We start from the raw sequence: 27,731 nt of genomic DNA on the forward strand, positions 1-27,731 counted from the left end.
TATGAAAGAACGGAGAAAAAAAAAAGCAAAAAAATTTTACCCTGAAATATTTAAGATACAGCATTTTCCTGCGCAATGGACAGCATACTCAGTGCGGTTTTTCCTTTTGGTTTAGTCTACAGGGCAACTTGCAGTATGGTTATACCTACGATGTATATTCGATGAAGACGTTCGACTCCACACACTCAGTCGAACCCTTAATCTTCCAGCAGAGGATAAACATGTTCGGCCAAACCAGCCGCGATTAAATCTCCATTAATCTGCCCATCAGGCCGACCTTATTGAGTTCAGGGATTATCAAGTACCAAAACACCGGTGTGGCTTCAGCAAACGAGAGGTAAAGAATATCGTTAAATGATGAGTTTGTTGTGTTATTAGTAGTTCGAGGTGTAAGAAGAGCATAACTCAAATCCTCACAGTTGCTACAGACTGCCCTCCCATCTCATCGATATCCCGCTAATGGTTCCCCTAAACACACCCTGTGCTGGCTACCGAGGCCATCGCTAATTGTAACCCGTCACTGAGGTAAACGAGTAAAGGAACAGATAGGAATGGGTTAAAAGCAAGCCTTGATAAGACGATTATTTTTACCCCTCTGGAACGACGGTGGGGGAGGCAACACTGCAGTCATGGTTTGTGGTAAGACACATTATACCCTCCTCCACCTATATCTCCACCATCAATGAAGCTTCATTCATGCAGGGGGGGGGGGGTAAGAGTACAATCATGGTTTGTAGTAAGGGATGGCCACCAGACACTCATTCACCCATGCTTTGCTCATCACAGAAAATTCATAAATCTGATGCCTATATATCTCTCCCACACAACGATAATGCTGAACTTTCTGTGCTGTTACGGCATCGTGGCGCAGGACTGAGAAGAATGATGATCAGCAATATGACGTATTAAGGGCTGACAGGTTTCTCTTTAGGTACGTAAAACTGACTGACCGCACAGAGTAACATACAGTGTGACGACAGCGTATTAACGGGATTTATGGTGACTGTTTCTTTTTCGATACAGCTGATCTCTCGCAAACTGCATAAAATCGTTTTGTCGATAGTAAAATACAATACATAACGCTTCATCATACTGAAGCAGATATACTTTAGAGCTGTGAATTTCTTACACCACTTGGACAACCTGAGTCTTGTGCACGCGATACCTCAACCTCAGTACTGGTGGGTAGAAGAAAAAAAAAAATAAGAGGAAAGGGGAGAGGAGAGGAAGGAAAAGGTAGAGAGAAGAAATCACCATGATCATCATCAGTAGCAGCATAAATTCCACTAATTCGTGGGATGAATAGGATCCATTAGGCTTCAGAGCACCTCCATCTTGGTGCCGGCTTAGTTAACAAGAAAGTTTAAACCCTTAGCGGTGCATTAACAAATAAGCAGCCTTTAATTTCTAATGAGAACCGTCTTATCTTGCTTCCTCCTTGCCTTACCCGCAGGCCGCCTGACTAAGCTACGTTGATGCCGCCTTGTGCTGCTCGGTTAAGGGAGTTGCCAAATGACAATCCTACAAACCAACCACCTATTATACTGCCAGACAACTAATCCCAAGGTTCATTCGGAAGGCCACGAGAAAAACATCTCCAAACCTCTATCACCATTCGCTGTTTCTGTTCTCAGCTCCAAGCCTCCTCCGCTCAGTCTTGCCACTGGAATTAAGAAACTGACATTCATACTGGTTGGCTCATTTATGAAAAGACGGCGTGGAGGCACAACAGGAAAAGTTACAGCTGCCAATCCTTGATAATTAGGTTAAATACAGAAATAAATAGAACATACATATACTTTGCACGCACAAGATATTGCACATACACAATACGCTGCAGCTGGGTAAGGAAGACAGTTCCCTCAACAAAGGTGTCACACCATCGGCAAGGGTTACCTCATCAAGCACCGAAGACAGCTTGATGGAGACCGAAGACAATCACCATGGAGACTGACACGGTATACTAAATAAACTGCCACAGTGTTTGGGGTTTGGAATGTCATCTGAATAGGGAAGGGGGCTTGCTCTCCATTAGATGGCAAGTCAAGCGCTCGTCGCTTATGTCAAGTACTCATCGCTGACTTTTCCCAGTCTTAGGACATTACTGAATACAACCATGGATGGAAAACATGTGTCACCTTCCAGATCTTAATGAGACAGGCACTGTGCCAAGGCCCAGGCAGGGAGGAACGAGACCGCGAGTGCACAAAGTTTTTAACAACAACAGCAAGTGGACGTTGTCACTGGGTTTTTAAGAATTTACATAGTGAATAATACTTTAAAATGTTGCTTGTAAATATGGACAAAGAACCGACTTGTGAAAATCAAGCAGTAAGTTTACTTTATGCTGACTTACTTCTCCGATTCTCTAAGGATGAGAATATATAAACTTTCTCAACAGTACACAGCAGAGACTAATTACTCACACGTGCTGTTTGACAGTAGTGTTAGCCTCTGGAGAAAGTGACTCCACCCCTGACAATCATTAACTAATGCTAATAATAATAAACAGATTCTTGCTGGTGCATTAACTCCAGGCTGGCACAACGGATTTAAGCTTGATACAAGGGGACTGGCCTAAGTACCAGTTATGAATAATACAAAGCGTTAGTGCCAACTACAAGTGGCAACTAAAATAAGCTTAATGTGGAGAAATAAAACACGAGTTTACATTACATTAAGCTCAAGAAAAAGAACTGTAAATTTATTAATTACAATGAAATAAATTTTACGTTACATCAGTCTCAAATGAACTCAAAATAAGGAGAACACACTCACTCACTCACTCAAAAGCTAAACTCTTAAGCCTAAGAAAAACGAAAGGAAATACTGGTCAGAGAGTGGGCTAAGCGGAACTGAACTGGGCGTCAGCACGTAGGACGGACGCTGCAACTGCTAAACCTCTACGCCGAATCACTGCTGGGTGGAGATCTCAGGAACTTGCTGTACAAATGAACCTTCTCTCATGGCGCTCTAATCCTGACTGACTTCAAATTATGAGAGGGGGCGAGGGATGACCATACTTGCTAACGGCCAACGGAAACAATGTGAGCAATACACACCCACAATAAATCACTCAGTGAAGGTGCTAATGTCGCGCGCAAGGATGATCACCTATGAAACAGTGAAAAATGTTCTGAAAACCGTCCCAATCGAGTAAATGTGTGGATGGTTAAGCTGAGTGATACACAATGAGAATTCCACTAGAATTCGCGGATTTCACTCTAATGAAAAAATGTCACGAATTTATAAACACGCTCGCGCCAATTTGTGACATTACGCCCCATTAAAATCAAATTTTTTTGTTTTCCTTCAGGAAAAAAATTCAATATACATACATATAAATCCTAACTCAGTCACACAAGATTCACACTGTGGTGTGTGTGCTATCCTGCTACAGGAGAAAGTCACAGTTGCCAGTGAGCGAAAGAAAACTCGTATTTACGTTAATAGAAGCAAGCTTGAGGAAAAAACTCCGTGATGACAGTGAAAAATCCTGTACTCAAGTCAAACTGAGCGAAAAGTTCGCTACATTTACATTAACAATTAATTGTTATATGTAGCATGATGTATGTAATACACAGCGTATGTGTGACAGTTGTGGTGTACTGTGCCTACGTGTAAAATTATGTAATACAATAGTAAATAATGACAACGAGGCAGAAGAGAAGAGGCGGCAGCATGCGACAGGGACGACCAGCTGATCTGCACGACAATGCTGCACTACGCCAGCTGCACTTGTGAAAGGAATCAAGGTGGAGCATCAAAAGTGTCATTTCTCTCTCTCTCTGCCTAGCAATCAGTACTTTTGTTTATTATTAACCAGGAAACATAGTCTTTGGATTCACAAATCTCTCAGGACCCTTGTAGTTTACTGGTTAACCTAGCATTATTAACCAGGAAATGTAGTCTTTGGATTCACAAATCTCTCAGGACCCTTGTAGTTTACTGGTTAACCTAAAATTATTAACCAGGAAACGTGCCAGTTCTTGAATTACTCAAATCTCTCAGAACGGACAATGTACTGGTTAACCTAACTCTACACTTACAATTAATGACGGGAAGCTGAGAATCCCTACGCAATCTCGGGCAGGTCACATTTTAACACCCACCGTGGGTTTGAACACTCATGTGGATAATGTGCATTCTCCGGGAATCCTCAGAGAGGCCCACAGCTCGAGACGTTCCACAAGGTAATGCTAACACAGCCTCGGATTGTCCCTACGGGGTTCTCGAACTTCCCTCTTAACCTACGGTACATATGTATGTACAGGCCCTGGACATGATGTGTCCTGTGGGGCCAACGGGAGAGACGTCAGATCTGCACCCACATTACCACTGCCCTCTCTTTCAACTGCTTCAAAGATTATGGGTGTGGGTTCAAATGGCACAGGAAGGACATGTCCCTGATTAGTGGTACGTGGACACACATTGCAGGAACGCACAAAACTATCTATTTCTGGTTCCATCCCTGGCTAGAAAAAGTCAGCTTGGATACGGCCCTGGGTTTTCCTTTTACCCATGTGACCTCCTGAGGCTGAACAATTACCCCATTCTAACACTGCTTGGCGGTACTTAGCAGGAACGACAAACTGCAGTCAAACCTCGCCCTAGGGTGTTCGTGACTCATAGTACAGCCGTCCTTGTTTACGAAGGAACTTGGTTTGACCTCCCCGTGAATATTTTATCACTCTACCCTTTTGTTTCTTCCGCACAGTAGCAAGTGTCAGGTCAGAATGTTGTTCTTGAACAACAACTTGGCTACACATCAGATCTTGCGGCGATTCAATGGTCACTGGGGTGACAGTTTGGAGCCTCAACCATGGCTCGTGTTACTGCAGCCGAAGTCGGGGTAGCGCCATCTTCAGTGCAACTATACTTGGCACCGGGAATATTGCCTATGATTAGGTCAAAGAAAGGTTCTGACATGACAACTGCGACTCTTGTACCAGTGTAAAATGGAGATGCTACCTGGATACGTGCTTCAGGGAACAATCTCACTAATCCATCAATAAAGTTAGCTTGGATCCGTCGACCTGTGTACTCCTCAGGCCGAACTAGACTCTGGCTGACAGAGCAACCTGAGGAACTGTTGTCTCTCAGGACCTTCACAGGAATGCCTCCCACAAACCCAAGCTGAACAAGGAAAGCACTGTCACCTGTGGGAGGGCCTGTGGAGGAAGCAGCTAGCCACTGATTAGGCTGCTGAATAAATGATGCAGCAAACATGGTGCCCTGAGAATTAGATACCTGAGGGGTCGTACTCACTGTATGGGGAGATGGAGCATTGACCATCTGTGGAGGAGGGTTCACTGTCACTGGGAAACTAGTGAACTGTGGGGAAGTACCCGTACTGCTAGGGACAACACCACCGTGCTGCTGCTGTGGAATGAAGGCTGCGTTTGCCTCCTGCCTCCGATACACTGGGGCTGGTGCTGAAAAGGTTTGTCCCGATCTTTGATTGCGTGGCTGATACTGCTGCTGGTTAGGGTACTTGATGTACCTCTTCCACTCAGGTTTCTGGGTATATTGCCCCTGGTCCTTCATCTGCGGTTTGTTTAGACCTTGGCCATTATTCTGAGAATGGCCTTGTTGCAGGGGTTCTGTCAGAGATGGTTTCCCAGATTTGTCAGCTTTCCTGTTCCAGGTGTGCTGCTTACGAGTTTGATACCTGTACGCAGTGAAGAATCTATCAGCCTTCTCCACCATTTGGCTGGCATCCCTTACCTGGTAGATCTTAAGCTGAGCCATAAGATCAGCAGGCCACGACTTTTCTAGCTGCGTGCGCAGCATAAGGTCAATTATCTCCTCACGTGTGGAAGGAGTTTCATCTTTCTCCATCCACTCATCTAAGTAAGCAGTAAGCCGGTCAAGAAACTGAACGGCAGTCTCTTTTCTTGTAAACGCGCCCTCATAAACTGACTCTTGGCGTCGTCAACTGTGAGACCGTACGCTTTGACAAGTGCAGGCTTCATCATCTCATACGTGAGATTGTCTCCACGAATTCTGTGGAGAATATCGAGGGCAGGGTCCTCAAACAGGCTAAGAAACCGAAGCCGCTTAGCTGCATCATCCAGCTGGTAAAGCTGAGCCATGTCTTCAAAACGAGCTATGAATGGCTCGATTTGCTCTCCTTCCTTGTATGGAGGAAGCTTGATGTGTGGGGTCGCCATAATATGTGCAGGGAGAGCGCTCGTGGAGCTTGGGTTAGCTGCACCAGATGTGTCTGAAGCCAAGGAATCTCGCTTGAGCTTCAACATTTCAAGTTCATGTTTTTCATGTGCCTCGCGCTCGGCACGTTCGTGTTCTCGTTCTCTCTCTCGTTGTTCTAGCTTGTATTGACGTTCTCTCTTGCGTTCTTCGCGCTGTTCTCGCTTATGTTCGCGTTCTCTTTCACGTTGTTCAAACTCGAGTTGACGTTCTCTCTCATGTTGTTCTAACTCGAGTTCGCATTGTTTTTGCTCATATTGACGTTCTCTCTCACGTTCCTCGTGCTGTTCTCGCTCATGTTCGCATTCCTCATGCTGAATTCGACGCTCTTCACGAGCATCATTCTCACGTTGCTGCTCATAGCTAAACCGAGAGAGGACGAGGTCCTTAATTTTTTCGGGGTCAGTAAGCCCCATATCTTTAGTTTCCTGTACATAGACGTTGGTAGACATGATGCTAACTCAGTCTGAGTGAACCAACGACTAAGTACTGACTGCTATTTTGAAGAGAAATGCCAATAATCAAGAGTATAGAATATAGGCACAGGTTAGTGGTCACCAGTTTTATCTAGTTAAACTGGTAAATTAAAAAACTGACTGTGAAAACTATTATGTAAAATTAATAGAAATGAATCAATAATCACCAGTAAGATAGTGCCTATAGACTTTAATGATAAATACCTAAGTATGGGTGAGTGAGTATTATCTTGTTAATAACTTTAGAGCTAGGAGTTAATATCCTGGTGAGGTCGCCAGATGTAACAGGGTTTTTGAGAATTTATATATTGAATAATACTTTAAAATGTTGCTTGTAAATATGGACAAAGAATCGACTTGTGAAAATCAAGCAGTACGTTTACTTTATGCCGGCTTACTTCGCCGATTCTCTAAGGACGAGAATTTATAAACTTTCTCAACAATACACAGCAGAGACTAATTACTCACACATGCTGTTTGATAGTAGTGTTAGCCTCTGGAGAAAGTGACTCCACCCCTGACAATCAATAACTAATGCTAATAATAATACATAGATTCTTGCTGGTGCATTAACTCCAGGTTGGCACAACGGATTTAAGCTTGATACAAGGGGACTGGCCTAAGTACCAGTTATGAATAATACAAAGCGTTAGTGCCAACTACAAGTGGCAACTAAAATAAGCTTAATATGGAGAAATAAAAATCGAGTTTACATTACATTAAGCTCAAGAAAAAGAACTGTAAATTTATTAATTACAATGAAATAAATGTTATGTTACATGAGTCACAAATTAATTCAAAATAAGGAGAACACACTCACTTGCTCACTCAAAAGCTAAACTCTTAAGCCAAGGAAAAACAAAAGGAAATACTGGTCAGAGAGTTGGCTAAGCGGAATTGAACTGGGCGTCGGCAAGTAGGACAGACGCTGCAACCGCTAAACCTCTACGCCAAATCACTGATGGGTGTAGATCTCAGAAACTTGCTGTACAAACGAACCTTCTCTCACGGCGCTCTAATCCTGACTGACTTCAAATTATGAGAGGGGGCGAGCGATGGCTGTACTTGCTAACGGCCAACGGAAATAATGTGAGCGATACACACCCACAATAAATCACTCAGCCAAGGTGCTAATGTCGTGCGCAAGGATGATCACCTATGAAACAGTGAAAAATGTTCTGAAAACCATCTCAATCGAGTAAATGCATGGACGGTTAAGCTGAGCAATACACAATAAGAATTCTACTAGATTTCGCGTTTTCACTCTGATGAAAAAATGTCACGAATTTATAAACACGATCGCGCCAATTCATGACAGATGTGAACGAGCTAATGACTTTTGCAATGGGTATAAGCATTGCCACTGAACTGGAGATCCTTCACTTGCACTATAAAAAAGATCTCTGCCTCACTGGACCAAAAATATGGATTGTTGCCTTCCATGCGACAATTTGTTATTCTCGAGTACCAGTAACGTGTGCTTTGTGAGCGTGTGACGAGCGAGCGAGCGTTTGTGCATACGCCGATCATCATCGTGGTCAGGCCGTGTCGTGTTGGGCCGGGCCGGGTCGTGTCGGGCTGTTCATTTCTCAGTTGAACATAAACATTGCCTCGCTACACTTGCTCGCTTGCTCGTAATAAACGAGTACGTGCATGGGCCTCTCATGTAAACAAAAACATCAAATTATATTCCATCACAATTACTACAAATCGATATATCTGATTTTTTCTCAAAAAAATAAAAAATATGAATCGTATAAGAAATGATTATACAAAGTTTGTTAAAGTTAGTAAATAATAACAATTCTGAACATGCTTTCTGTTCTGGCTGCGGAGTTCAAGATGGCAGACGACGCACGCTTCTCGGCCAAATCCAGAATAAATTTTACTGAGGAGAAGGCAGCTGAGCTTTGGACAGCGACTTTGAGTGTTGATGTCCAAGAATGGGTCTGGTGGCAGAACATGCTTGGTTGTCCACAACACTCATGGCAGCAAAACTGGACGTCCAAGGCAAAATTGGACATCTATGGGTCCCCGTGTGATAACGCCTTTACTGGCTGGCTTATGATTTCAGGATATTTACAATGCGTCGAGATGGGATGATCACACATATATGTATCATTGGGTAATGACTGCACTGTAAATGGGGCAGTATAGACAGACTGATACACAGAGAGATAGATAGATAGATAGATAACACACACACACACACACACACACACACACACACACACACACACACACACACAAGGCGGGGCACGGGAAGCAGGAAAGACACAGAGTAAACTGGAATATATATGAATGAAGGTGGCAAAACAATGAGAGGACTAGGGTTTTTATAGCTGCTTAACCCCCAGTTGTCAGATCAAGCAGACCCGTCGACCACAGATAAGTTACTGCTTTTGTGGAGTTGTCCTACTTGCACAGTACAGTATATATCTCATGCAGGAAGCCCACATCCTCTTCTGGTACACAGTGTCTGGCCAAGAATGGACCAGGGCCCTCCCCATGGCAAGGTGCAAGGAAAACTGGTGGAGGTTTGGCTCCTGGATGGATGCCGCAGCTGCTTCACTCCACCCCGTGTAAAAGAGCCACCATGTGTAGGCTCCTCATCAGCACTGGGCAACTAGTTAAAACAGAAGAACGACACCCTGCACTGGGAGAGAACTAGACCACACAATGGAATGAGGAATTAGTGATAGAGAACCAGGTCAGTCTCATGTTGTGAAGGAATTAAGGAGAGTGAAAAGGACACCGCTTCTATCACTGCGGTTATGTCCTTTTATTCTCGCCACCTTCATGTGATTTCAATTGTCTTAGGAGACATTTTTTCGAACTAAAAACGTAAAGCATGTAAGTAAATAATAATAACAATAACATCATCAACAACAACAACAACAATAACAATAACAATAATAATAATAATAATAGTAATAATAAAATAATTTATAATAATTATTATTATTGTTATTATTATCATCATTATTATTTAATAATAATATTATTATCATCATCTAATAATAATAAATAATTATTATTATTATTACAGCAGCAGCAGTAGCAGCAGCAATTTATTACCATTGTATAAACTACGCAAAGCAGCAGACAGGACTAAGACACAGAACAACGTGGATTACCAATTGTTCCTTAAAAATCGGAGCTGTTCACCAAATACAAGATGCTGATCACCTCACCTGGATTCTATTCCCCCTCTGCCTCTTTTAACTCTTCTTGCCACCTTGTCTTTTTCTTTCTTTTGTTTCCTCCCCTTTTTCTTTTTCCCCCCACCTTATCTTTTGTTCTATCACCATCCTCTTCAACCTTTTCTTCTTCTTTATCTAAAACACAGTCCCTCTAGTCCCTCCTTTTTCTCACCCTTTCCACCCGTCCCTACAACATCCTGCAGGACAGGCAGCGTTTCCTCTAATCTCCCCCGTCAGAGAAACCGGCTGCATCTCATTTCTTAAGTCCCCGTTGTCAAAATAAAGACTTTAACCACGCGAGGGTGACACCTGGGCAGGAGGGCCTGTTCCAGACTGGTGGCAGAAGCTCATAAGTTTTATTCAAAACACTGAACTAATGTTTTCATAATAATTACATCTGGCAAAAAATGGCTAGAATTTACATTTCTGTTGATTACTTACAGTGGGAAGTAGAAATGCAGCCGTCCTTCATTAAAAAGTACAACTATTCTGCCCTAAATGAGACATTAGGACCATAAGAAAAAATGGTATGTGCTTGAGGTATACCAGTACTCAGACAAACACGGCATGCTTAGTTTTTCCTGTTTTTCTGGCAGCCTGTCCCAGAAATCACACCAAAAAGTAGCGGACATTTAATGTGCCTACTCAAAGAAGGGCGCGTATTCTCGTCGATAAGGAAGCACACTAACACTTCTTCCTTAGTAATTAATTTTTCTTATTACACCTTACTGTCCTATTCCTTGTCACATAAATCTTTCCAATATCACCATACTCTGCATAAATAACGTACAAAAGAATATTAACCAGCCATATCCAAAAATAAATCGTTAAGAAATAGATGCTAGGGAACTTCCTTAATAAACAAGAATACCAACCAAAGTTCTATTATACATTTAGCCGAAGCCACTGGTTCCCAAATTGGGAGCCATGGCCCTCAAGGGGGGCCACGGCAGGATTTTACGGGGGCCATGGCGGGCTAGTGTAAGTAGTAAATCTGAGTGTGTCGGTGAAATCGCACTTAGAGTAATCTTGTCATTTTCCACCGCATATTTATGTGAATCTGGTTTCTCCACCCTTCTGCTCATAAAAATAAAAGCCGAAACTGGTTGGGTGTGGTCCCAGATATGAGGTGTGCGTTATCAGTGACTCAATTCCGAATCAGTCGACTGACTAAAAACAAAGAGAGGCATCCATTCCACTGATATGTAACAAAATATGCAGTGTGACTGATAGTTGTAAGCGTTAAAATAATGGTGAGCACCAAAAGTTTTTTTTCATCATTATTTGTGAGGAGCTTGACAGAAAACTGAAGGGGGCCACGAGGATGTCATGATTCCCATCAGTGGAGAATGAAGTGAAAAAGTTTGAGAAACACTGGCCTAAGCCAATTATTTCTTCTTGTTGGTTCATAGCACATCTGATTTTGATATACACGGACTTTCCACTTTCTCAATCACCCCCCTCCTTACACACACTCCTTTCCGATTACTTCTTGGCCAGCACGGGGAAAGGAAAATTTCGGATATATCCTTCCTTCCGTGGAAAGGTAGAGGTTTGCAATGGACCAGGAACTAACAAAAACAGAGAGGCTAACATGCGTGACCCGGCTTGCTAACGCCCACCCCCATTGCCAGTGACAGCCAACATCCACCTCGCTTCTGCCAACACCACACCAGTCACCAACCCAATCTTGCCAAAAATCCACCCCAACTACCACCACTACCAACACCAACCAGAGGAACTAGTTGTTGGCAGAAGAAACAGATGGGTGGAGAGGCCGCGGGCCTGACCGACCTTCACAATCAATGCTTTCTTCTCCCCCTCCCTCCTCTCTCTCTCTCTCTCTCTTTCTCTCTAATGTTCTGTTTGATTACATGGTTACGCAAGCTTTTACAAACTTCATTACGGTACCTTTTCAACAGTTATAGATTACCTCCGTATTATGACTGACACCAAATTTCATTCACCTGATGAAAGCCCCACACTGATCACTCAAAAGAGCAATATTCAATGGAGCATTTCCACACTCCAGAATCGTCTAAAACTGTGTTACTCATAACTGATAATATCTTCCTTTACCTGAATAAATCGTCTTAAAGGACCTCAGTAATATTCAGTCGACATCAAAAGTCCTGTCGCCTCTTGTACCTCTCTCTCCAATGACTCATAATATACAGTAAGTGTGTCATCATTCATGGTTTTTTGCGGATCCCTAATACTGATTTTCAAAGTGCCTGGACAGAAGAGCAGGAAGGACGACAGGACCTTTCATGCAGCTTGTGCATTTTATCCTGAGAGATTAAAGTTACCTGATGGTACTTAACCTGTTCCTCTTCCTGTACTAAGACCACCACTGTCAACCTGGAGGGCCGTGGTGTTGGCTTGACTGCGTGAAACAATGCCACCTTCCCACACCATTGTTTGCTCTCCTAACACGTAGGCTACAGGGCCAATATCTGTGTGTGTTTGTGGGCGGCTGTGCTTGTCTGTGGGTGTTTGTGTCTGGGTTTGTTTGTGGATGCTTGTGTGTGGGTGCTTGTGTCTGTGTGTGTTTGTGGGTGCTTGTGTCTGTGTTTGTTTGTGGATGCTTGTGTCTGGGTGTGATTGTGGGTGCTTGTGAGAAATAAGAATAGAAAAAGAATAATAAAGATGAAGGAAGAGGCAGGCAACATTACATCAAGTGAGTGAAGAGAGAAACCTGTACTGTACACAGGAAAAATCATCTGATAAATTACCAATATGCTGGGAATCGAACCAGGGACTCTCAGGTGAGAGCCAGGCAGCATACCACTACACCACGACCAGGTAAAAGTTACCTTACGTTGTCACAATCTTGTAACCAACGTCCCTCCGCCACTTGCCGTAAGTTGGGATAGATTAAAAGCATCTACTTGCCCGAGTGCCAGGGGGTTAACTCATCCTCTTGATGCCCACAGTGGTGTAGTGGTATGCCGCCTGGCTCTCACCTGAGAGTCCCTGGTTCGATTCCCAGCATATTGGTAATTTGTCAGATGATTTTTCCTGTGTACAGTACAGGTTTCTCTCTTCATTCTGACTTGCCATAAGTGCTTGGGATAGATTAAAAGCATGTACTTGCCCGAGTGCCAGGGGTTAACTCATCCTCTTGATGCCCACAGTGGGGGCGGAGGGACGTTGGTTACAAGATTGTGACAACGCGAGTTAACTTTTACCTGGTCGTGGTGTAGTGGTATGCTGCCTGGCTCTCACCTGAGAGTCCCTGGTTCGATTCCCAGCATATTGGTAATTCAGATCAAGTGAGTGAATGATGGTCGCCATCCCCTACCACGCTAAATAAAAGCTGATGTTAATTAGAACGAAAATAGGCCAAGGTAAATGTGCTATAATTACACAAAATGGGACGAACAGTGAGAGGAATGTGGAAGACCAAGGATGAATCCTGAATGTAAATAAAGGAGTTGGTTTAAGAAAGGGTTTCAGGCGAGACAGCAGGTACTTCTGGAAGAACTGAACGGAGGGGTCGTAGATGATACAAGGGGACCTGAGGAATTTTGGGTATCCAGATTACACGTTCATCAACTATATGTGGGCGTGTGTGCTCTAATAGGTTTGGTGATTGGGGGTACGTGATTTAACCCTTTGAAAACGGAAGAGCAGTCGCAAGCTGAATAAAATCATTTGGTATTAGCAAACCAACAGTAAAGCATTATAACACTGAGGCTGTAGCAAAAAATAATGTGATAAAATAAACAGCAAAGCATTATAACACTGAGGCTGCAGCAAAAAATAATGAGATAATATACACAACTATTCATAGCGGTGCTGTCAAAGGTACCGTATATATGAATAATGAAAATAACACAGGTAACGTTAACCCTGATACTAACAGTCACGCAACAAGGGTAGAAATTACAGTAAGAACAGAACTAGCAGCATCGAAAAGTATAACATCACTAACGGTACCGACAATTCCCCGCCACACACACACACACACACACACACACACACACACACACACACACACACACACACACACACACACTAAAGTGCTTACAGTGAGACAGCCAGCATGGAGATCGAGAACGAGTCGGAATGTAAAAACATAGGTAGGGCAGGTGGTCAGCTGCTCATTGCTGGCCAGGTGGCCCAAACCTGACTGTCGTTCACAAAGTGACTTGCCATAATTAGATTCTTTATCCTGCCTGCTCTGTCCTTCCTATTAAACTTCCTGGGAGTTGTTTCCCACAAACATTTAATCCACTTCAATTCAAATCCAGTTGTTATAAATATTTTATGAATGGAGGATGCCTTTAGGCACATGGACTTATTTTTTTTCCCTTTGTGTACAGTACATTCATTATCTGTATAAAAAAAAAAATGTACCTGAGAGAAGGAAATGATTGTACGTTTATTTTCTAAACAAGGTGGTGTTGTGGCCACATACAAGGCCATGAAGTGACCCAGTACACCAGTCCTGGGAGGGGCTGTGGTCTGTAGACTGCCACCGCCCATCTGGGTCCGGATTTGGCACACATATAAACATATTGCAAGGTTAGTAATATCAAATTACCTAGACCTCGTGATGATTAATGTATTTATCTATTAATAGCCTGACATCTTGCGAATGCGAAGAAAAAAATGTAGCCTATCCTTCGATATTTTTTTAATTTAGGCACTCACTGAAGAACAAACACGAACAACACATTAATTTTTACCGTTGACCACAGCTGGTCCTTACTGATTAGCAACCCAAGACATTCATCAGACTCTCTGAATCTGGGTTTGTAACTTGGAACGTCAGAGTGAAGGGAACCATTTATTTTTGTCCCTAACCTTTTGTGACAGTACTGATGGAAGCTGTATGGAAATTTATATGCTGGACTTATTTTTGCCAATGAGATGAAGCGATGTGTGTGTGTGTGTGTGTGTGTGTGTGTGTGTGTGTGTGTGTGTGTGTGTGTGTGTGTGTGTGTGTGTGTGTTTAAATTTATCAACTTTTCGTTAATGTTGCGACCCCGCTTTGGATGTCGTAATCAATGAAAATGACAAGTACGATATGCAGTGACGAAAAAGAAAATTACTAAGCAGATACTGTATGCCAAAAAGAAAAGGAATCGATAAAATCAAATAAATGACCTTTATACAGCTGAAGTCAACTACATCTTATCACCAACACATTCCCTTTCACATCTCCAAGCAGAGAAAAGTATCAACACCTCAACACCCATTTATAACACGCATAATTCCTTCCATATAAGTCGGTAAGTAACAGGTGAAGGAGATGATACTATGGAGCAAAAGCAAGACACACCTGCAATAGGCAAAAGTAGGTCCACTATCTCATCATCCACATACTCCCTTTCATGTCTCCTGCCAAGGTTAACTACCACCACATCATGACCATTTTACAGTACAAATAATTCCTTTCACAGCTGGCGTTAAGAGAAAGATGGTGATAATACTGTGGAATACCAGGAAGACACAGGCCACAGGAGGGAGTAAGTACTGCCAGCTCATCACCATTTTGTGGTAAACAGATATCCTTTCACATTACCTGGCGTAATTTAACAGGCGCACTGGCGGTGCAGGTGATGTGAGAGCGGATGATGGGACAATTAGTTACCGTGTCAGCAACAAAGGTAAGACAGAGGTCGCTTACCAAGGGCGCTGGAGGTTAGTGAACAGTTATTCCAAGACAAAAGCGGCTTTGGGTGACTAGGGTCTGTATTCTCGTCGGTTGAGGAAGCTCCCTAACACCATTTCTTAGGCGATTTATCGTTCTTATTGCACTTCATTGTCCACTTCTGTGTTGCATAAAGGCTTCCAATATCGCCATACTCTGCATAAATAACGTACAAAAAGATTTTAACCAGTAAAACTCCTTTGTCGGCGAGGTACAAGTGAGGCCATTTAAATCCGAAAGCACTGAAATGTCGCCTTACACCCCGAGGATGCCTAGAGTATGTTGATGGCTATCTGCCTACCAAGTTTCATGCCTTACGACAAACTGTCTGGCCTGTGGCCCACTTTTGAAAATTTTCGACATGCTGCACTTGGCGCGTGTCACGTGCCACGTGCACCGCCTGGGTGAGATGAAACCTCTCAAAAACAAATCTTTAAGAACCGGGCTACCATATGGTGGACACCACGCAGTGCTCGGCCCTGCGGTTGCTAAGATATAAGCTTCTCAAAAGCGTTACGGTCGGGCCGGGCCAGGTTGGCCTGCGCATATGAGAAAATGCCACTACTTAACGAGAGACTCGTGAGGGCTTTGCCCTCACTCGTAACCACCCATACCCAAATATAAATCGATAAGAAAGAGGTGTTAGAAACCTTCCTTAACCGACGAAAATATGAGTCTAGGAATGCACAAATATGGTTCTTCTTAACCCGGTACCCTGAGACGGCTTCAGGGGATGCCCACATGGATGATGCTCTTTTGTTTCATCTTTGTTGTACCGCTAGCCCGTCCATCATGAATACTAAGAACATATATTAATCCCTGATAATATCTGCTCTCTCTCTCTCTCTCTCTCTCTCTCTCTCTCTCTCTCTCTCTCTCTCTCTCTCTCTCTCTCTCTCTCTCTCTCTCTCTCTCTCTCTCTCTCTCTCTCTCTCTCTCTCTCTCTCTCTCTCTCTCTCTCTCTTCGTAATCATTTTTCCCAGACAGGGTATGAGGTAGGATGGATGGACAAGCCAGGCGAGTTGAGCAGCTAATAATATCAACTACTTAATCATCCCTTCCACGCCCTCAGAACTTCTACAATACGCAATTTTCAGACGCTATATCCAGCCTGGCACTAACGATAATAAAGTCCATCCCGACATTAATCATATCCACTCCCTCCTTCGATTAGAAGAGAATTGACAGATGTCTATAACAGTCTGTGATCCACTCAAGAAGCGGTCTGCAGAATCACATGCCTCCCCCTCTCACTATGAAACTGCAAAACTGACTACAAAACGACATTCCCCTGAAGTATAAAATAACTTAACAGTTAAAACACACACACACACACACACACACACACACACACACACACACACACACACACACACAATACACACACACACACACACACACACACAATACACACACACACACAGCCATCTCTCCTTCCACTGCCCAATACCCTCCTTCCTATCACATCCCTCTCGCCTCCTCTCCCCAGTTAATTTCTTACCACGTTCACCCCGGCCAGCTCAGCACTTCTCCCCTTTCTTCAACTCCACTTCCACTTCTTTCCCAGCAACTCTCTTCCCACGCCTCATGTTTCCTTGCACCTGAGCCTCGCGTAACTACAACCATTCTTCTTCCACGTCTCCCGTTCTCTTGTCATCGTCTTTATCTCATATTTCCATTCCAAACCCAATCACTCACTCCATTTACCAACTCACTCACTTGCTTATCATCATCATCATCATCACCACTACCACCATCCTAACCCCCGATTCGTCATACCTCATGCCTTACCTGGCGATCTTCTCACGTACCTTTCACATTCTTGGTCATTCTCCTTTCGGGACTTTGGCGAATGCTTTGCCATTGCATTTTACATCTCAAAAGTTTTCGATCGAGTCTGGCATAAATCTTTAATTTCCAAACTGCCATCTTACGGTTTCTATCCTTTTATCTGTGCCTTCAACTATAGCTTCCTTTCTGGTCGTTCTATAGCCGCTGTTGTAGACGGCCATCGTTCTTCTCCTAGATTTATCAACAGTGGTGTTGCTCAAGGCTCTGTTCTATCACCAATTTTCTTCCTTTTATTCATCAATGACTTTCTAAGCTGTACATCTAACCCTATCCACTCGTACGCTAACGATTCCACGTTTCACCTTTCCATTCGGTTCCAGCAACCTCCATCTCAGCAGTTACTTCTCCTAACAAGGGATGAGGCCATAGCGCACCTAATGTCTGACTTGGCTCGTATCTCTGACTGGGGTAAAAACAATCCTGTTGTTTTTAATGCATCAAAGACTCAGTTTTTACACCTAGCCACCAGTCAAAATCTTCCACAGGAGTACCACTAATGTTTAATAATATCCAGCTCAATCCTGCATCATCCTTCAACATGCTTGGTGTTTCATTCACTCGGAACTTATCTTGGAAAGATCATATTGCATCTCGTGTAAAATCTGCTTCCAAGAGATTAGGATGCTAAGCCGACTCCGTACCTTCTTTACCCCTGCACCGTTGTTGACTTTATACACGGGTTTTATTCGCCCCTGTTTACTGTAGAGTACACCTCTCATGTGTGGTGAGGCTCCCCACATACAGCTCTTCTCAATAGGGTGGAGTCAAAGGCTTTTCGTTTCATCAACTCTCCTCCTCTTACTGGCTCCCTTCAATCTTAGTCTCTTTGCTGCACTGTTGCATCTTTATCTCTAACATGGGCAAGCCAATGGTCCTTTGTGGGTCCCTATTTGGCGCAAGGTAATTCTGGCTGACTCTCAGTCCACAATTTTGCCGTCAACTTTGTCTGTCACTAAAAAAGGTAGCGGTGTTTTGGGCAGCACTACAACCTGTAATTCAAACCACTTTGAATAAACTCCAGTACCAGGTATTTTCGGCGTCCTTCCAGCCTCCATTACTTCGCATCTCTTCAGTACCTGACTTCCTGGTCCACCTTTACTGAATGTTAAAATGACTGGAAACTAGAATGGCATAATATCCTCCTTTCACTTTAACTTGGCCTAAAATTGCCATCTTTCCTTCTTGACTGCTGAGTTATTGCAACAGATTAATACTATAATTTGAAGCTGTTCGTGGAAAAGTGCTACGGAATGGACGTGGAGCAGCAGCATTGTCGTCTGCCACTGAGCCACGGGATATAAGCTGCAAAAGGACGAAAATCAAGGCCAAGCTAAGGTGAAGGAAGTACGAGAGAGAGAGAGAGAGAGAGAGGAAGGGAGGAAGGGACGGGAAAATTTCAGAACCAAAGAAGAAAATGACTAGATTAATAGAACAAAATCAATGTCCTGTTAAAATCGGTCACTTACACTCATAACTGACAATTAAAAACAAAGGTAAAAATAAGAAATCCGTCTCTCACCCTTGTCCACACCCACTGCAACATACCCCCACCCCTGATAAAGCCTGACAGCGACATAACACGCCCTCCAAAACACCCTGCATCCTGTGATACATATCGCTGGGAGTAAAGTGCTAAGGGACACTAAAAGGTGAAGGACTTAAAAGCAGAACCGGGATCGGATAAAATCTTGGTGTAGGGTGAGGTGAGCTAAAGACTGCTAGATTACATCTTGCATTATACATGATGGAAGGAGTTTCAGTGCAGTATGAGACGGGTGTTGTGGCAGTGTGAAATATAGGACTTTAGTATGGGGTGTTGTACTGTGAAGTGTGGGAATGCTGTAAGGGGTGAGACAGTGTGAAGTGTGGGAGATGAGAATAGGATGTGACAGTGTTAAGTGCGGGAGTTAAGGATGGACTGTGACAGTGTGAACTGTGGGAGAATAGTATGGCGTGTGGCAGTGTGAAATGTGAGTTAAGCATGCGGTGCGGCAGTGTGAAGTGTGAGACGTGAGTATGGGACGTGGCAGTGTGAAGTGTGGGAGTTGCGCAGGGAGTGTGGCAGTGCGAAGTTTGCATGCTTAATATGGGGTGTGGCTATGTGGAATGTGACCACTCGGTGTGGAAGTGAGTGGCGTGGCAGTGTGAAATGTGAGATTCGAGCATCGGATGTTCCAAGGTGTGACCACAAAGTATGTTGTGAGTAGTGCGTTAGTGAGGTGTGAGAGATGAGTATGAGGTGTAACTGTGTAAGGCTTGACCATAGGGTGCTGTAATGGGATGCAGAAGTGTGAAGTGTGGTATATGTGATCTGGCAATGTGAGGGGTGGGAGATGAGAATAGAGTGTGGGAGTTTGAAGTCTGACGACAGGATGTGGCAGTGTGTGATATATGAATATGTGGAATGGCAGTGTGTGGTATAGCATTATGTGGTGTGGCAGTGTGAGGAAATGAATTTGATCGTACTGTGAAGTGTGGCAGTGTGAGGCAAAAATGAGTGTGATCGTACTGTGAAGTGTGGCAGCGTGAGGCAAAAATGAGTGTGATCGTACTGTGAAGTGTGGCAGTGTGAGGCAATGTTTATGGCTGCAGTGTAAGGTGCGGCAGTGTGGAGTGTGACTCACTTATCGAGAATGAAGTCGGTATCGGCCTTAACAACTGCACCGGTGTGACCCTTACCCACAGCTTCTACTCTTTGGCCTCAGGGTTATCATGAGATGAAGACGAAAAGATAAACAGACGGGAAGGTGGACATGCAAAGGATGGCCGTCAAACGATGGGGAAGAGAAGAATGTAGGAGGTAAAGAGGCAGATAATTAGAATGTGAAGGGAAAAAAGGGTAGGAAAATTAAACCGGAATCAATTACGCATGACTTGCATATCTTGAATAGTTTTAATTAATACATGCGTTCAGTTAATTATTTCCCAGCATCTTTAGTTGATGAGTTTTATGCCATATGGATGTGGATCACTGAGGCGCCGCGTGATCCACCTTATTAATCACACGCACTAAAAAATGCTGGAAATCAATGGTCACCTGTCAACAAAAGCAGAGTGCATAATTTGTCCCACCCACAACAAATGTGGTGAGTAACTGCTATACTGTACTACAACATCCCATACCGTACCATACCGCACTACTCTGTATCATTCTGTATTGAACCGCACCGCACCGTAATTGTTCTATATCTTACGGTACCGCGCCATGCCGCACTAAACCCTATCAATCACTCTCTAGAAGCCCCTACCCTACCCAATACGCCTAACGTCGCTTGCTAATGCTAGCCAGCACAGGGGAATGTGTGCACACCACCAACCATCTTCACCTGCTCCCTAACCTTCACCCTCTTCCTCCATTAGCCTTGCCCTCTTAGAAATAAACACTAGGCTATATCACCAATTAATTGCATCTGAGGCATCTCGAACGATTTTATCTCAGTTAGGATTGCTCTATGTAGCCTAAATATTAATGTCTGACAATGATACAGTGTGTGAGATGTAAGTCCATAGACATACCATCAGGAATTCGGGTTATTTTTAAAGAATCCTCACGACTACATACTTTATTGGAAGAGAGCTGTGCTACACTCTTGGAGTCTAGTTGATCTCTGTCTCACCTAATATCATTTGGAAACAGGTAAGTGAGCTTGCGTTTAACCAATGGCATCACGTTACTCTGAGTTAAGGAATGCTTGGCTGTGTACACATACAGCAATCTTCTCTGCATTCCCATTTTGACTGTGCAGATATGGCGAGAAGAAGTTGTCAGCGTATTCAAGCGGCGTCTGAATCGTGAAAACTCAGGAATAACCATGCGCTCACTTTAATTTGATGGTTATTAAGCAAAGGAAAATTACCTGTATGTTATAGATTGAGAGTATACAGGATATAAAACACCCGTTACTGAGATATAACACACACACACACACACACACACACACACACACACACACACACACACACACACACACACACAAAATCTGCCTTATGAACCTACCTACTTTAATCTAGTCTCGTGGAACTGGTGACTAGTTTATCACCTCGTAACTCGCCAGTTTAGGAATTAACGTGGGATGAAGAAACTTTGACAGTGGGTAACCTAGACTACATTAAATCATAAATTATCAAAAAACCTGACAATTTAAACTAACCTAACAACCAGGCATTTATCAACCTAATTTATCCTGACCTTCCACGAGAAATCCTTAAGCAAGATATGTATCTGATCGCCCGTCACCAACACCAGATAAGAGAAACTTTGGAAGTCTGGTTGGTAAATGAATTCTGCTTCTACAAGGCTTGCGAACCGGTCTATGTTGCTCGCTAGGCCTGGCTGGGCTGGGATGGAATGATGGACTACAGTTCGAGAGGTGTGATGGAAGGAAGAGAGGCAGAACACAGAGGAAATGAAGGGACAGGGTTGATAGGGATAAGTGAGAGGGTGGATTGACATGGACAGGGTTGAGATGGATAAGTGAGAGGGTGGATTGACATGGACAGGGTTGAGAGGGATAAGTGAGAGGGTGGACTGACATGGACAGGGTTGAGAGGGATAAGTGAGAGGGTGGACTGACATGGACAGGGTTGAGATGGATAAGTGAGAGGGTGGACTGACATGGACAGGGTTGAGATGGATAAGTGAGAGGGTGGACTGACATGGACAGGGTTGAGATGGATAAGTGAGAGGGTGGACTGACATGGACAGGGTTGAGAGGGATAAGTGAGAAGGTGGACTGACATGGACAGGGTTGAGATGGATAAGTCAGAGGGTGAACTGAGATGGACAGGGTTGATAGGGTTAAGTGAGAGGGTGGACTGACATGGACAGGGTTGAGATGGATAAGTCAGAGGGTGAACTGAGATGGACAGGGTTGAGATGGATAAGTGGGAAGGTGGATTGGGAAGGACAAGATTGATAGGGATAAGTGAGAGGGTGGACTGAGATGGACAGGGATGATAGGGATGAGAGAGAGGGTGGACTGAGATGGACAGGGTTGATAGGGATGAGAGAGAGGGTGGACTGAGATGGACAGGGTTGAGAGGGATATGTGAGAGGCCGGGGTGAGACGGAATAAAGAAATGGAGTTACAAAAATGGGTGACAAAAGGAAAGGCAGGACAAAGCAGAGATGGAGGGACGGGGTTAAGAATACTATGGAGCAAGTAAAGGTGGGACGGAATGAAGGATTATACAGTAAGAGGAGTGGATGGGAAGAGGTGAGGTAGAAGACAGGCTAGATGGGTCAGAGCCGAGGGCTGTACTCATATGTGTGAGGGTGGATTGGCTTGGGAGGTAGAAATGAAATTACAGAAGTGGATGGATAAAACAGTAGGAGGTAGGGGACAGGCGAGATGCAGGGAGAGGAGAGAGGTGTAAGAGATGGAAGTAAATGTACAAAATGTGATTACAGAAGCATATGAATGGAAGTGGTGATTTTAGGCTACAGTCAAGATGGAGGAATAGTGTCTATGGGTTGGGATAGATGGTAGTGGCGTCCTTTAGTATAGTCAGAGTGAGATTTCGTGAAGCTTGTTTTGTCGCTTCCTCTCCAGATAAAAGACCGGGTAGAAGAAGAAAGGAAACATGTAGAGAGCGCAATGAGGATTAATTTAACATATACTTAATGATAAAGTACGAAAAGAGAGAACAAACATACTGGAGAAGAAAAAAAAATATCAAGGAAGAAATTAAAATTACTACTGTCAAAACTACTACTACTACTACTGAAAATCTATCTATCTATCTATTGCCAGACGCCTCAATCCCGTTTGGGGTGGCCACAAACAAATCGCCTCCAAGTCGCCCTGTCCCCCGCCATTTCACTGCCCTGCTCCCAACTCACACACCCCCTCTCTCATATACCTCTCCACCCCATCCCTCCATCTCATCGTCGGCCTCCCCCTCCCTCTTCCCCCCTCCACCTCACTCACATACACTCTCTTCGTCAGTCTTTCACCCTCCATCCTCTCCACATGGCCAAACCACCTCAGTGTGTTCCTCATAACGCTTCCTATCACATCCACATCCACACCACAACGCTCCGTTATATCCTCATTCGTCAGCCTGTCTCTCCATGTGACTCCACAGGCTCCTCTTAAATAACTCATTTCCACTGCTCTCACTCTGGACTTGTGTCCTTCCAACAACGTCCAAGCTTCACTTCCGTACGTTAGAGTTGGTATCACAAAACTGTAAGATTCGAACCAGCGCTTGCAACTGCAAAAATAATAATAATAATAATAATAATAATAATAATAATAATAATAATAATAATAACAAAGTGTTTATGGCATATTGGGATCTAGAAAAAGCATACGACAGAGCAGACAGACAAGGACTGTGAAAGGTTTTGCGCATGTACGGTGTAGAAGGTAAACTGCTGGGTGCCGTCAAGAGTTTTTATGATGGTTGTGAAGCATGTGAATGGAAAAATGGGCATCTAAGTGAATGGTTCACGATCAATATGGGCGTGCGACAATGTTGTGTGATATTCCCAAGGTTGTTCAATATATATATGGATGGGGTGATGACAAAAGTAAAAATACGAGTAATGGAGAGACGGATGGCGTTGGTAATGAATGGTGATGGATGGAATACTTCAAATTTGCTGTATGCTGATGATGCAGTGCTACTTGCAATACCGGACAAGAGCTTGGTAGGCTAATGCAGAGTTTTGCTGAGGTTTGTGAGCATCGTGCCTTGAGATTAATGCAGAAAAGAGTAAAGTGATGGTTATTGAGAAAGGTGACTCCCAGTGTGACGTTACAGTGAATGGAGAGACTGGAATTGGTAAGAGTGTTCAAATACCTGGATACAGTGATGGAAAAGAGAGGAAAACATACAAAAGAAGTGGAAGGTAAAGCGACACTCGGTAGAAAAGTAGCTGGTGCCATGAAGACCTTGATAAAAAAGAGGCTTGAGTGTTGCGGCTGCGTGAGGCTTACATGAAGGAGTGTTAGTGCCAACTTTAACATATGGATGTGAGACTATGGTGCGGCATGAAAATGAAAAGTCAGGAGTAAGAGCAATGGAAGTGGGATTGCTGGGGAATGTATGTAGAGTACAGAGAGTGGACAGGATACGGAATAATGTGATTCGTGAAAGATGCTGAGTGAGGAAGTCTGTGGACACCAGAATCGAAGAGAGTGTACTGAGACGGTTTGGTCATGTGGAGAGAATGGATAACAATAGAGTGGTGAAAAGTATATATCTGAGCGAATCTGAAGGAGGCAGGAGACGAGGTAGGCCAAGAAGGAGGTGGAGGGATATGGTGGATGTGTGTGTGAGGAAGAGAGGTATGGAAGTTGGTGAGGTTAAGGGACTAACAAGAGACCGAGCTGGCTGGATGAATTTTGTGTGGAGAAGCGCATGACCAGGGATTTGACACCCCTTTTTAACTTGCCAGCTATTTGTGAAGCTACAGAACGTGGTGATTTTTTTTTTTTTGGTATATCTGATACAGCCAGGATTTCGTGGACCTGAATGATGAGTGAATGGAAGCATGGCCCATTGAATTTGGCAAACTTAGGCTGTCTGGACGTTGCTACCCCTCACCCTGCCCTACTGTAGGGAGGGAAAGGAGGTCCGGATGATGATGATGATGATAATAATAATAATAATAATAATTCAGTTTAAAGAATTATCAAACTCTGCTTGCAGACAAGCTATTGACAAAACACTGGTTATTCATATATCCATCCAAGCTAATTCTACAACCTAAGCCCAGCTGTCTAATTAACACTAACCTGCATAACCTTCCAACTCCAAGACTGGTTTTGTTGCAGAAGCACGGTACAGTCAGATGCATCACAAAAACAGCAGGGCAAGCCGAGCACAAACCATGCAATTATTATCCTTGTAAATCACATGGTTTTCTTCACCACATATTGCGTCACTAAAATTTCTATGTCATGAGTTGCACTTGGGGTTTGTGTTTACGAACACATAGTCAAAACACAAGCATTAACCCCCCCCCCCTCCAATACGATAAAGGCAAAGTTACAACACCCACCCTCAACCAACAGCAACCATAACTGAGGCTAGTGTGCCACAGTGTTGCCAAATGGAATTCTATCAATCCACTAGACTGGTCTTAAAATTGGTAAAAATCCGCCAGACTAGGGGAAATCAGTCGAAAAACCCGCCAGACAGGAGATTAAAAAAAAAAAAAAAAAAATCGCTAGATATATAGTAAAAACACAATAAAATCTCCATCAATTGGGTTTAAAACCTCTAGATTTAGCATGAAAACTGCTAAATTGGCAACACTATGTGCCTGCCCTCGGAGCCCAACCATGGTACACAGTCACAAACTTTAACAATACCTAATTCACTTGAAACCCCACCTACTTACCCTCTAATAATTATAAAAGTATAAATGTACTATACTATTTGTACTTCATTGGAAATACTTATTTTACAAAAAAGTTTGGAAGACAAATTACCACATAATCATTTTTGGAACGGTTGGCAGCCTTGAATTGCAGCCTCTATGCTGGCTGACGAGACGCACTTTTATTTTACTTGTGTGTGTGTGTGTGTGTGTGTGTGTGTGTGTGTGTGTGTGTGTGTGTGTGTGTGTTATCCAGTCTCTAATATCTGGTATACTTTAGGGTCAGTTTGTTATGGAGGATGGTTATTGTGTAAAGATGATAAGTGTTAGGAAAAATTTCGGCTGGAAAATGAGTGATGGCAACATCGGCTGTCTGCCTGCAGCCTTGTTATACTTGTAACTATATAAATCTGGTGATGTACAGTATATAAATTTCCTTTTGCTAACTTCAGACAATTTTATTTAGCTAACATATACGTTTAATCACGAAAGGTTAGATGTAGTCCTTCACTACAAAACAATTACCGGTGCCCTAAGCTGAACAAAATCGTCTGTAGTAAGAACGATGATAAGTATGATACGTCATTAGAGAGAAAAGAAAAATATGGGAGATTAATTATTCAAGTTATAGGAACATCTGCATCACCTCCAATTGTAAATATTTACGTTGGCGTTCTCCCCCTCTCCCTCTTTCATACAGCTTCCCGTCTTGCAGTTTTCAAAGCTTTTCACATGCCAAGGATGGATTATCAAGTTCAAGTGTGACCACAGATGAACAAACAGAATGATGTGATATTAAGGGAAATCATTTCGAAGCTGCCTCCAAAGTTCATTGTTTTTATTTAATCTTTCATTCAGTCCTTTGCTCTTCATTTGGCTATAAACTACACATGCTATGGCTTCTTTTGGTATTCTTTTTCTTCTCTTTCCCCACCTGCCTCACACTCCTCATACACTTAGAATACACTCCTTGCTATATAAACTTGTTTGTCTGCTGCATAATCGTAAAAGACTTTTTCCTATAAAACGGGTAATGCATCTAATTTCTAATCCATCCAGCACGGAAGGTACAAGCTGTATAAATTTATCTATCGGTAGAAAGAATGAAATACAAATGTAGTCATCGTACTGAAGGGGTTAATGAAGATTATTCACAGCAACTTAACTACTGTACAGAATCGTCTGGAGGTAGCAATATAAAAATGTCATGACTACTGAGAGAGAGAGAGAGAGAGAGAGAGTCAGTACGAGTGAGTCCTATTACATCACCATCACCTGACCTACCATACAGCGCAATTATTAACGTACCTTTAGTGGTGTGCTGGACGCTGCCTCACACACTAAATGACTTTATATTGGGTTGTCCTCAGCTTGCCACCACCTGAAAGTGAGAATAATCTGTGATTATTTGTGTGCTCTGTGACTTTATGCCTAAGAATTGGGTTCCTTGTATGAAATAATGGATGTGGAAGTGAAAAATGTTAGTCTGTATACGGCAATGAAAATGTTGCAAGGGAAGGTGGTGCGGTATCAAGTGAGGGACAGAGAAACACGATGATGTTTTTGGCTAAGTATATTTTCTCAACTAATTAGCCAACGAAAAACAGACTCTCGTGCTTGTTTGATGGAGTGATGGTAGTATACGGTGTTATTTAAAAGCCACACTAGGCGGGCACATGAGGTAGCGAGGTGACTATCCTGACAGTGTGCGACATCGTGGGTATCGGATCGGGTGGCTGTTGGTTGGGTTTCACTCTCTTAACTCACGGTGTCAGGGTGAAGGGGTGGCAGGGCAGCCCAAGAGGCCAGGACGTTGATTCACCTACAATCTTACCATCAATCCACTGTCATAACTAAGACGTACTTCTACAGGAAGAATAAAGACTGCAGAATCTTTCCATATATCTTGTTCTTCCTATATAAAGAAATCTTAGTTACGAGAGAAAAATAACCTCAGTTTTGTGCACTTCAGCCTTAATTATGTGAACTGTGCTCCG

Source organism: Coenobita brevimanus, chromosome 96, assembly GCF_032717465.1.
Source record: "Coenobita brevimanus isolate Jiangsu-jjx chromosome 96, ASM3271746v2, whole genome shotgun sequence".
Lineage (NCBI taxonomy): Eukaryota > Metazoa > Arthropoda > Malacostraca > Decapoda > Coenobitidae > Coenobita > Coenobita brevimanus.